Here is an 8,822-nt window from a genome sequence, read left to right on the forward strand (position 1 = left end):
AAAAATTAAACATTTCAATAAAACCTTTCCATAAACATCCATTAAGTACATAAATGGTCTAATTTCCATCTAAGTCCTCTCACTTTAAAGTTTCATTGCCATTTGAACCTTTTTACTAATAGAACTCCACTTTTGCACCTTTTACGATTTTGTTCTTTTTACTTAATTAAGCAGGCAAACATTAAAATTTCTTAACAAAATTTAATACAACCTTCTAACATCTTATAGAAATTAAAATAATAATAAAATAATAATTTTCTCATCAGATATTTGGTCTTGAAACCATCGTTTCGATTTCATTGAAAACGGACTATTACAACTTTCCCTCTAAAGGAATTTTCGTCCCCTAAAATCTTACTAGAAAATAAGTTCGAGTATTGCACTTTCATAGCTTATTCCGATTCCTAGGGAGCCTCTTCTACTCTGTGACATTTTCAGAGAAGTTTTAGTAGAGCTATTCTTTTATTTTTCAATTCTTTAACTTCCTGAGCTAGAACTCTGATTGGTTCTTCACTGTATGTCATATTTGGTTGTATCTCAACATCAATAGGTGAAATCACATGTGAAGGATCTGATTAATACTGTCGTAACATCAATACAAGAAACACAGTATGAATCTTTTCTAACTCTTATGGTAAAGCTAATCTATAAGCTACTAGCCCAATTCTCTCAATGATTTTGTACGGCTTGATAAACCTCAGACTAAGCTTTCCTTTCCGACCAAAGCGAAGAACTTTATTCCAACGTGACAGTTTCAAAAACACTTTGTCATCGACTTGAAATTCAATATATTTTCTTTTTAAAGACTGCATAAGATTTTTTCCGATTCGAAGCTACTTTCAAACTGTCACGTATCATATCTTTTCTTTATCCCTTTTTTCAGTTTCTAGTATCAAATCAATAGTGAATAACTATTTCTCACTGAGCTTAGTCCAGTATAATAGAGTCCTACATTTCCAACCATACAAAGCTTCATACGATACCATTTTGATGCTCGCTTAATAACTGTTGTTGTATGCAAATTCAACCAATAGTAGGAATCTCTCCTAGTTACCTTCGAACTCTAAAACACAACATCGTAGCATATCTTTGAGTATCTGAATTACTCACACAGACTAACCATCTGTCTGAAGATGAAATATTTACTAAAATACAGTCAAGTACCTAGAGTTTCGTGTAATTTACTCTAGAATCTAGACATCAACCGCGAATCTTTGTCAGAAATAATAGAAACGACACATTGTACAATCTAAGAATCTCAGCAACATACAAATCTGTTAATCTCTCTAGTGAAAAATCCATATGCATAGGAATGAAATGCGCAGACTTCATCAAACAATCTATAATGACCCACACAATATCATTCTTTCTCAGAGATAGAGGTAATCCCGATACAAAATCCATCATGTCATGTTCCCATTTCCACTCTAGAATCATCACTAGTTGTAAAACTAGAAGGTACTTGATGCTCGGCTTTAAATTACTGACAACCAAACATATTGACACGTATTCTGTAACGCCCTAAATTTTGAGCCTAGATGAAATGGGCTTTAGGCCTCATAAAATGTTTAAGTGAGCAAGAAAATGACAAATGACATGTTAACTTTAAGGGTTTAAGGAATTTGAAGTGTCGAGGTAAGTTGGAGAAGTTCTGGGTTCGAGTTTTGTGGTGGAGGAGTTTTAATTTAATTATTAAAGGAATCAGGGTTGGGAGTAGTTGGGCTTTTAAATAAAGATAGGGAAAATGGCATCAAAAAGACTTGTGGAGAAGTGGCTAAGTGACGCCACTTAGGGTGTAGAGAGGTGGCGTTAGTAGATAGCAAGGAGATGCAAGGTTTTAATCCTAGCTTTGTATTTTCAGGAGTTTAATTTTGGCCTTCTAGAAGGTTGGAAGTGGTGTGAAGATAGACTCTAAGTGGAGTGTTCAGAAGAGAAAATTTAGGAAATAGATTGGGGAGTTATCAGGGAGAAAAAACGAGGAGATGAGAAGGGGGAAGTGATGGAGCTGAATGGGGAATTGAGGGTCAGGCAATTCAGCTATAGGCACTACAAATAGGTGCTGAATAGGGGGTAGCCAGGCTAATGCCGAATTCCCTTGACCTTGGAAAAAGTCGAAAACCCTTTGTTTTACTTTCTTTCTTTGTGTCGATTTTCCCTCTTTTCCTCTACACAATTTTCTTTGTTCCACTTTTGGGTTAGTCGATTCCTTCTTCTACTCTTCTTCTTTAATTTGTGCCAAATAAACCTTATTCACCATACTAGTTTGAAAGCCAAAAAGCCGAATCTCCCTTGGGCCGATTACACTTTTAGTGTAAGTACCTTATCTTTTTTTCGACTAGTATTGTTACTACCGATTACTTCCCTCCCTCACTCTTTCTAATCAACTTTGGTAGGGAATTAGTATCGGATCTCGGGTTTTAGCTCTCTGCCGAATTGTTCCTTACGTGTTTTGCGATTTGGTAAGTATTTTTCTCTTATTGACTAAGGTTGGCCGAATGATTTTAAATGAGATAAGGGGGTGAATTATGTTGGATGCTAGTCCTCTAGTATTTGGTTTTAATGAGTAAGATTAATGCAAATCTAAGGAGTACGTGATCAAGGAACGACTATTAGGGATTGGTGTTCAAGGTAAGGCTAAGGTGAGGTTTCGATTTTTTTGGGTAAAATATGTGTTAAGCATACGATTAATGGAAGGGTGATATCGTTTGAAGGTTGGTGACTAAAGGAATCGCAGCACGCTTGCTTATCAGGTGTGTACTTACATTGCACACACAAGTAGATCGGTAAAAGCTGAAATGCCGAAAAGTCGAAATTCTGAAAAGTCGAAGGTTTGGCTACGGTAGTCTTGCAAATTCACAAACACTCATAAGGGGGAGACCAATAGGTTACCTGAGGCCCATGGGCGATTCCATGGACTTGGTTTGTGAATAGTCCAAATAGGCTGGAATGGGCCCAAAGGGTTGTTGGGCCCATATTAGGTAAAATTTGATAAGTGATGCTATGTGATAGAAAATTTGTATGTGAGCATGAATATAATGTGATTTGGGCCGGATGGGCCATATAAATGAGATTGGGCCTAATGGGCCATATGAATGTAATTGGGCTTTATGGGCCATATGAACGTGAATTGGGCTTTATGGGCCATATGAACGTGAATTGGGTCAGATGGGCCATCTAAATGAGATTGGGCCTAGAGGGCCATATGCATGTATGTGGGGGGTTTTAGGCTTAGTATATGATGACTACATAAAACTTAATTAAATTGTTAAGACCATGGACAAGTCATACGGATAAGGTGTGGCAACGGGTATATGCATGTCTAGGATTGGATCTAGGGAGAGCTTAGAACTTAAACGGTCTTAATGACCCACCTCCTCTTCTCTAGAATCCTACTTGATGCATAGTATTCATTCATTTTAGATCACGAGATTTTTTAACGGGCCAAGGTAAGCAAAAACCGTAATAAAGTGAAAATTATCGAAATGCCCCTATGGGCGAAAATGACCAAAATACCGCTATGTGTTGAATGTAAGTTTAATGGATGTGACATGCATATCTGCTGCATACAAATGATATTCTGCTTAGGTTGCATATGGGTTGGGAATTATGGAATAGAGGAAGTATATGAGGATCACATGGTTGCTTGACAATCGTGGATCCACCGACGGCTTTTAAGCCCAATATGTAAATGAAGGTAGTTCAGCAACTAGGCTACCCTGGATGTGTATCGGTTGGGTGGGCCGATATTTATATCCCTACATGATGTGTATCAGGGAACGAAGTTGGTGTGTAGCGGATGGATTATTGGGTTACGATTGCACTACATTGCATTACGTGTATGATCTATGGTGGTTGATGTATGCTTACTGTTTGTTCGAGGGATGCACACACTGAGTTTGCGAAAACTCACCCCCTCTTTAATTTTTCTCAGGTGATGCTCAATAGGAGGTTCGATGTCTAGAGGGACTCTGGGTGGCTAGCTAGCGAGATAGCTTGGACTTGTTTGTTCTACTAAAAAAAAGAAGAGCATTTAGTTTCTGATTTATTAAGTGATTTTAGATTGGATTGTAATAAAGCCTCCCCTTTTTGTTATTATTTGGATTATTATTTTTATGCGATATAATTATGAGAGGTTAAACATGGTTTCTTGAATTATAGCATGTTTACTATGTTTCCGTAACTAAATTCTTAAATGATAAGTTTTCTTAAATCAAATGTTTTAAACAAAGCTTTCGATTCTGAAAAGAGTGTTTTCATAAGTTAACTAAGGTTTCATATCTTAAGGAAGGGTTTTCAATGAAAATAAGGTTTTCACTAAAACACTTCAATGTGATGCGCCAGATTCGACCATAGCATCGGGATCGAGTTTGGGGTGTTACAATTAGTGGTATCGGAGCCCAGGTTGCAAAACACGGGCTGTGAAGTGGGCCTTGTTATTTTGTTTCTTTTTGGTTTTGAAAAATAGATATATTTTTACAATTTCTTGGAAAATGGGAAGTCTTGCTGAGCGGCACACAGAGTCTCCAACGTTGAACCAAGTAAGTTCTTGGGACTTAAGCCTATTTAAATTGTCATACAGTAGATAGTTAGAGGGCTACTTTAGATGATTATGTTAGAATGGAACTGAAGCCCGTAGGATCTTGAAACTGTAGAGGATTTTTGAAAAACAATCTTCTTTTAAATTACTTCCATAAAACATCGGGTTAATTATTGAACTAACTAAAACTGCATAAAATTTTTAATCGAGAAAATACATTAATTGATGATGAGTGCTAGAAGAGGTGCGAGAGGCCGTGGCCAAGGCCGCAGAAGTGTTAGGGGCTGGTGTTGCTCCTAACATGGCTGAATATTGGTTGGCAGCCACAGAAAGGATAATGGAGAATCTGGACTGTTCACCTGAACAAAAGCTGAAAGGGGCAGTGTCACTGCTAAGGGAATAAGCTTACTAATGGTGGCTGATAGTGAAAGAGGGGACTCAACCTGAGTAGGTCACTTTGGAGTTCTTCAAACCTAAATTCCAAGGGAAGCATGTGGGTACAAGTTATGTGGATGCTAGAAGGAAGGAGTTTCTGAACTTGACCTAGGGAAACAGATCTGTGGCGGAGTATGAGGCGGAATTCCTACGCCTTAGTAGGTATACAAGAGTTATTGTGGCTACGGTCTATGAGCGTTGCGTTAGGTTTGAGGATGGACTAAGAGATAGCCTTAGGGTGTTGATAGCTCCACAAAGAGAACGAGTTTTCTCGGAGTTGGTGGAAAAAGCAAAGATAGCAGAGGAGGTAAAGCGCACGGATTGGACAGAAGCCTAGGGCGGCCCTCTGCTGTTAATCCAAGGGTGCCACCTTGTGCTAATTGTGGGAGAAGCCATGGAGGCGAGTGTTGGAAGAGGAGAGAGCTTGTTTAACTTGTGGGCTATAGAGCATAGGATCAGGAATTGCCCTAAAATGCTAGGGCGAGTGCCAGTCATGGGCCAAGGTGGTGCTCAGCCACCAAGGGGTGTCAGCTGCTGCCAAGGGGTCGTGGGTAGGCCAGAAGCGGTAACGGCAATAGACGTGGACGTGGAGTACCAGGCGAAAATACAGGCCATGCTGAGGTGAGATAGCCAACTTTAGTTTATGCTGCTCGTCACCGAGAAGACGGGGATGCCCTAGATGTGATAACGAGTATGTTCTTTATATATGAGTTACCTTACATAACATTAATTGATACGGGATCGACGCATTCGTATGTTGCATGCAATATGACTGAACCTTTAGGTGATATGTTTGAGATTACTGTGAATGGGATGACTGTGAAAAGTCTTTAGGTCAGTTAGTGGGAGTGAATAAGTTGTTTAGGGAGGTGCCTTTAGTAGTCCAAGGGGTTACCTTTTTAGTGGATTTGATGGAGCTGCCGTTTAGTGAGTTTGACATAATCTTAGGCATGGATTGGCTGGTGAAGCACTGAGCCACCTTGGATTGCCTACAAAGCAAATGGTGTTAAGAACGGCGTAGGATAAGGAAGTAGTGGTGATTGGTGAACGCCAGAATTATCTGACGACTGTAATTTCAGCATTAAGGGCAGAGAAGTTGGTTCGAAAGGGATGCGAAGCCTATTTGGCTTACATTAGAAATACGGAGGTTAAGAGCCCTACTGTTAAGGAGTTGAGAATGGTTAAGGAATTTCCTGATGTCTTTCCTAAGGAGATGCCTGGGTTGCCACCCATAGGGAAGTAGAATTTGGAATCGAATTGTTACCTGGTACGGCTCCGGTGTCCATCGCTCCTTATCGGATGGCACCAAAGGAGTTGGTGGAACTTAAGGCACAGATTCAGAATTGTTGGATTGAGGATTCATCCGGCCAAGTGTGTCTCCGTGGAGAGCCCCGGTGTTATTCGTGAAGAAGAAAGATGGGACGTTACGAATGTGCATCGACTACCGACAGTTAAACAAGTTAACTATTAAAAACAAGTACCCTCTACTAAGAATTGATGATCTTTTTGATTAGTTTAGGGGAGCTTCTATTTTCTCGAAGATTGACTTGCGTTCGGGGTATCACCGATTGAGGGTTAAGGAGGCGGATCTTCATAAGACAGCTTTCAGAACTCGTTATGGGCACTACGAGTTCTTGTGATGCCATTCGGGCTGACGAACGCACCGGCCACTTTCATGGATCTCATGAATCAGGTTTTTCAACCCTATTTGGATCGGTTCGTGGTAGTCTTTATAGATGACATTTTGGTATACTCAAGAGATGAGGATGAGCATGATACGCACTTAAGGACTGTGTTGCAGACTTTGAGGGAGAAACAGCTGTATGCCAAATTCAGTAAGTGCGAATTTTGGCCAAGGGAGGTTACTTTTCTAGGACATGTGGTGTCAGCTGAAGGGATTAAGGTGGATCCCCGAAAAATTGAGGCAGTGTTAGAATGGAAAACACCCAAGTCAGTGTCGAAAATCCAAAGTTTTCTGGGCTAGCCATGATACTATAGGCGGTTTGTTGAGGGCTTTTCAGTAATTGCTACACCGTTAACTAAGTTGTTAAGGAAGGGGGTACCGTTTGATTGGACGGATAGACAACAAGAGAGTTTTGGAAAACTTAAGAAAGTTTTAACTGAGGCCCCTGTGTTGATTCAGCCACTGCTTGGAAAAGAGTTTATGGTTTATAGTGACGCATCGCATGTGGGCTTAGGATGTGTATTGATGCAAGAAGGAAAGGTGGTTGCGTATGTGTCACGACAACTTAAGACTCACGAGGTGAATTATCCAACCCATGATTTGGAGCTAGCTGTGGTTGTTTTTGCACTAAAGATATGGAGGCATTACTTATACGGGGAGAAGTGTATAATTTATTCAGACTATAAGAGCTTGAAGTACCTCCTTACCTAAAAAGAGCTCAACCTTAGGCACGTAAGTGGGTGGAATTATTGAAGGATTATGATTGCATGACTGAATACCACCCTAGCAAAGCAAATGTGGTAGCCGACGCGTTGAGTCGTAGGCTTAAGTCAGACTTGAGGGCTATGCTCACCCGATTAAAATTGTTGGATGATGGTAGCTTGTTAGCTGAGCTTCAAGTAAAACTGGTGTGGGTCGAGTAGAGAAGGAGTAAGCAGTTAGTGGATGAGACTTTGGGTGCTCGTTTTAAACAAGTAAAGAGTGGGGAGACATCAGACTTTGGGATAAATAGTGAATGAACTCAGACCACAACTCAATCAGTTCAGATTACATAATTCCTAGTGACATGTCACGTATCCTTACTATTCTTAAGGTTCAAACAGGATTCTTCGATACCACATTTCTGTTCAGCTGGCTCGTAATGTTGATTTCAATACTCATAGCACCAATCACATACTCATGGAATAATTAAGGCATCATTCATAATAGAAATGTAAGCATTTAAACACATGGTACAACATTTCATTAATTATATACATACTTACCATACATGCAATATCAAGCATTTCAAGAATGGTATATGTTGCATTATTTGCAAATGAACTTACCTCAGTAACAAAATGATAGAAATGAGCTTAATCCTCGCAAACTTTGTTTTTCCCTTGATCAAGACCCGAATCACATTTTTCTTGATCTATAATACCAAATTCAACTTGTTCAATACATACATTGCTTATATCAACCCTTAACACATACTTTGTAAAATGACCTTTTTACCCCTAACTTTCACTTATTTACTTTAGTCCCTAGGCTCGTAAAATGAAATGCATGCAATGTCTTGGTTAGCCAAGCCTAGTCCATTCATATTCTATCTCATATCAGCCTATATTTTCCTTTATTTCACATTTCTACTACTCATTTTTACACCTTTTCCAAACAAGTCCTTTTTAAGTGTTTTCACTAAAAATCACTTAGCAAAAGATGTTAAACACACATCAAGCTTCGATATTCCTCCATTAAACATCAAACACAACCATGTTACACATGGTTCAATTTTCATTCATGAACCATAGCTCAAAATAATGGTAGAAATAGCTAGATCATGCTTCAAGGAACTCAAAAACCCAAAGAACATAAAAAACAGGACTAGGATGCACTTACAGTCAAGCTTGAAAGTTGAAGAAAACCCTAGCTATGGTCATTAGAAAATTTGGCACACCCTTGAGGAAGATGGACAAGATTTTCACTTCATTTTCCCTTTTAATTCATTTATTTGCCAAAAGACAAAATACCCTTAAGGTATTTCTTTAAAATTTTACCCATGCATGCCCATTTTTGTCCAAAGTTTTAGAACTTGGTCAAATTGCTATTTAAGGACCTCTAATTAATAATTCAATGCAATTTCATGCTTGAAGCTTCTAGAACAAAAGTTTTACAACTTATTCA

Source organism: Gossypium hirsutum, chromosome A10, assembly GCF_007990345.1.
Source record: "Gossypium hirsutum isolate 1008001.06 chromosome A10, Gossypium_hirsutum_v2.1, whole genome shotgun sequence".
Lineage (NCBI taxonomy): Eukaryota > Viridiplantae > Streptophyta > Magnoliopsida > Malvales > Malvaceae > Gossypium > Gossypium hirsutum.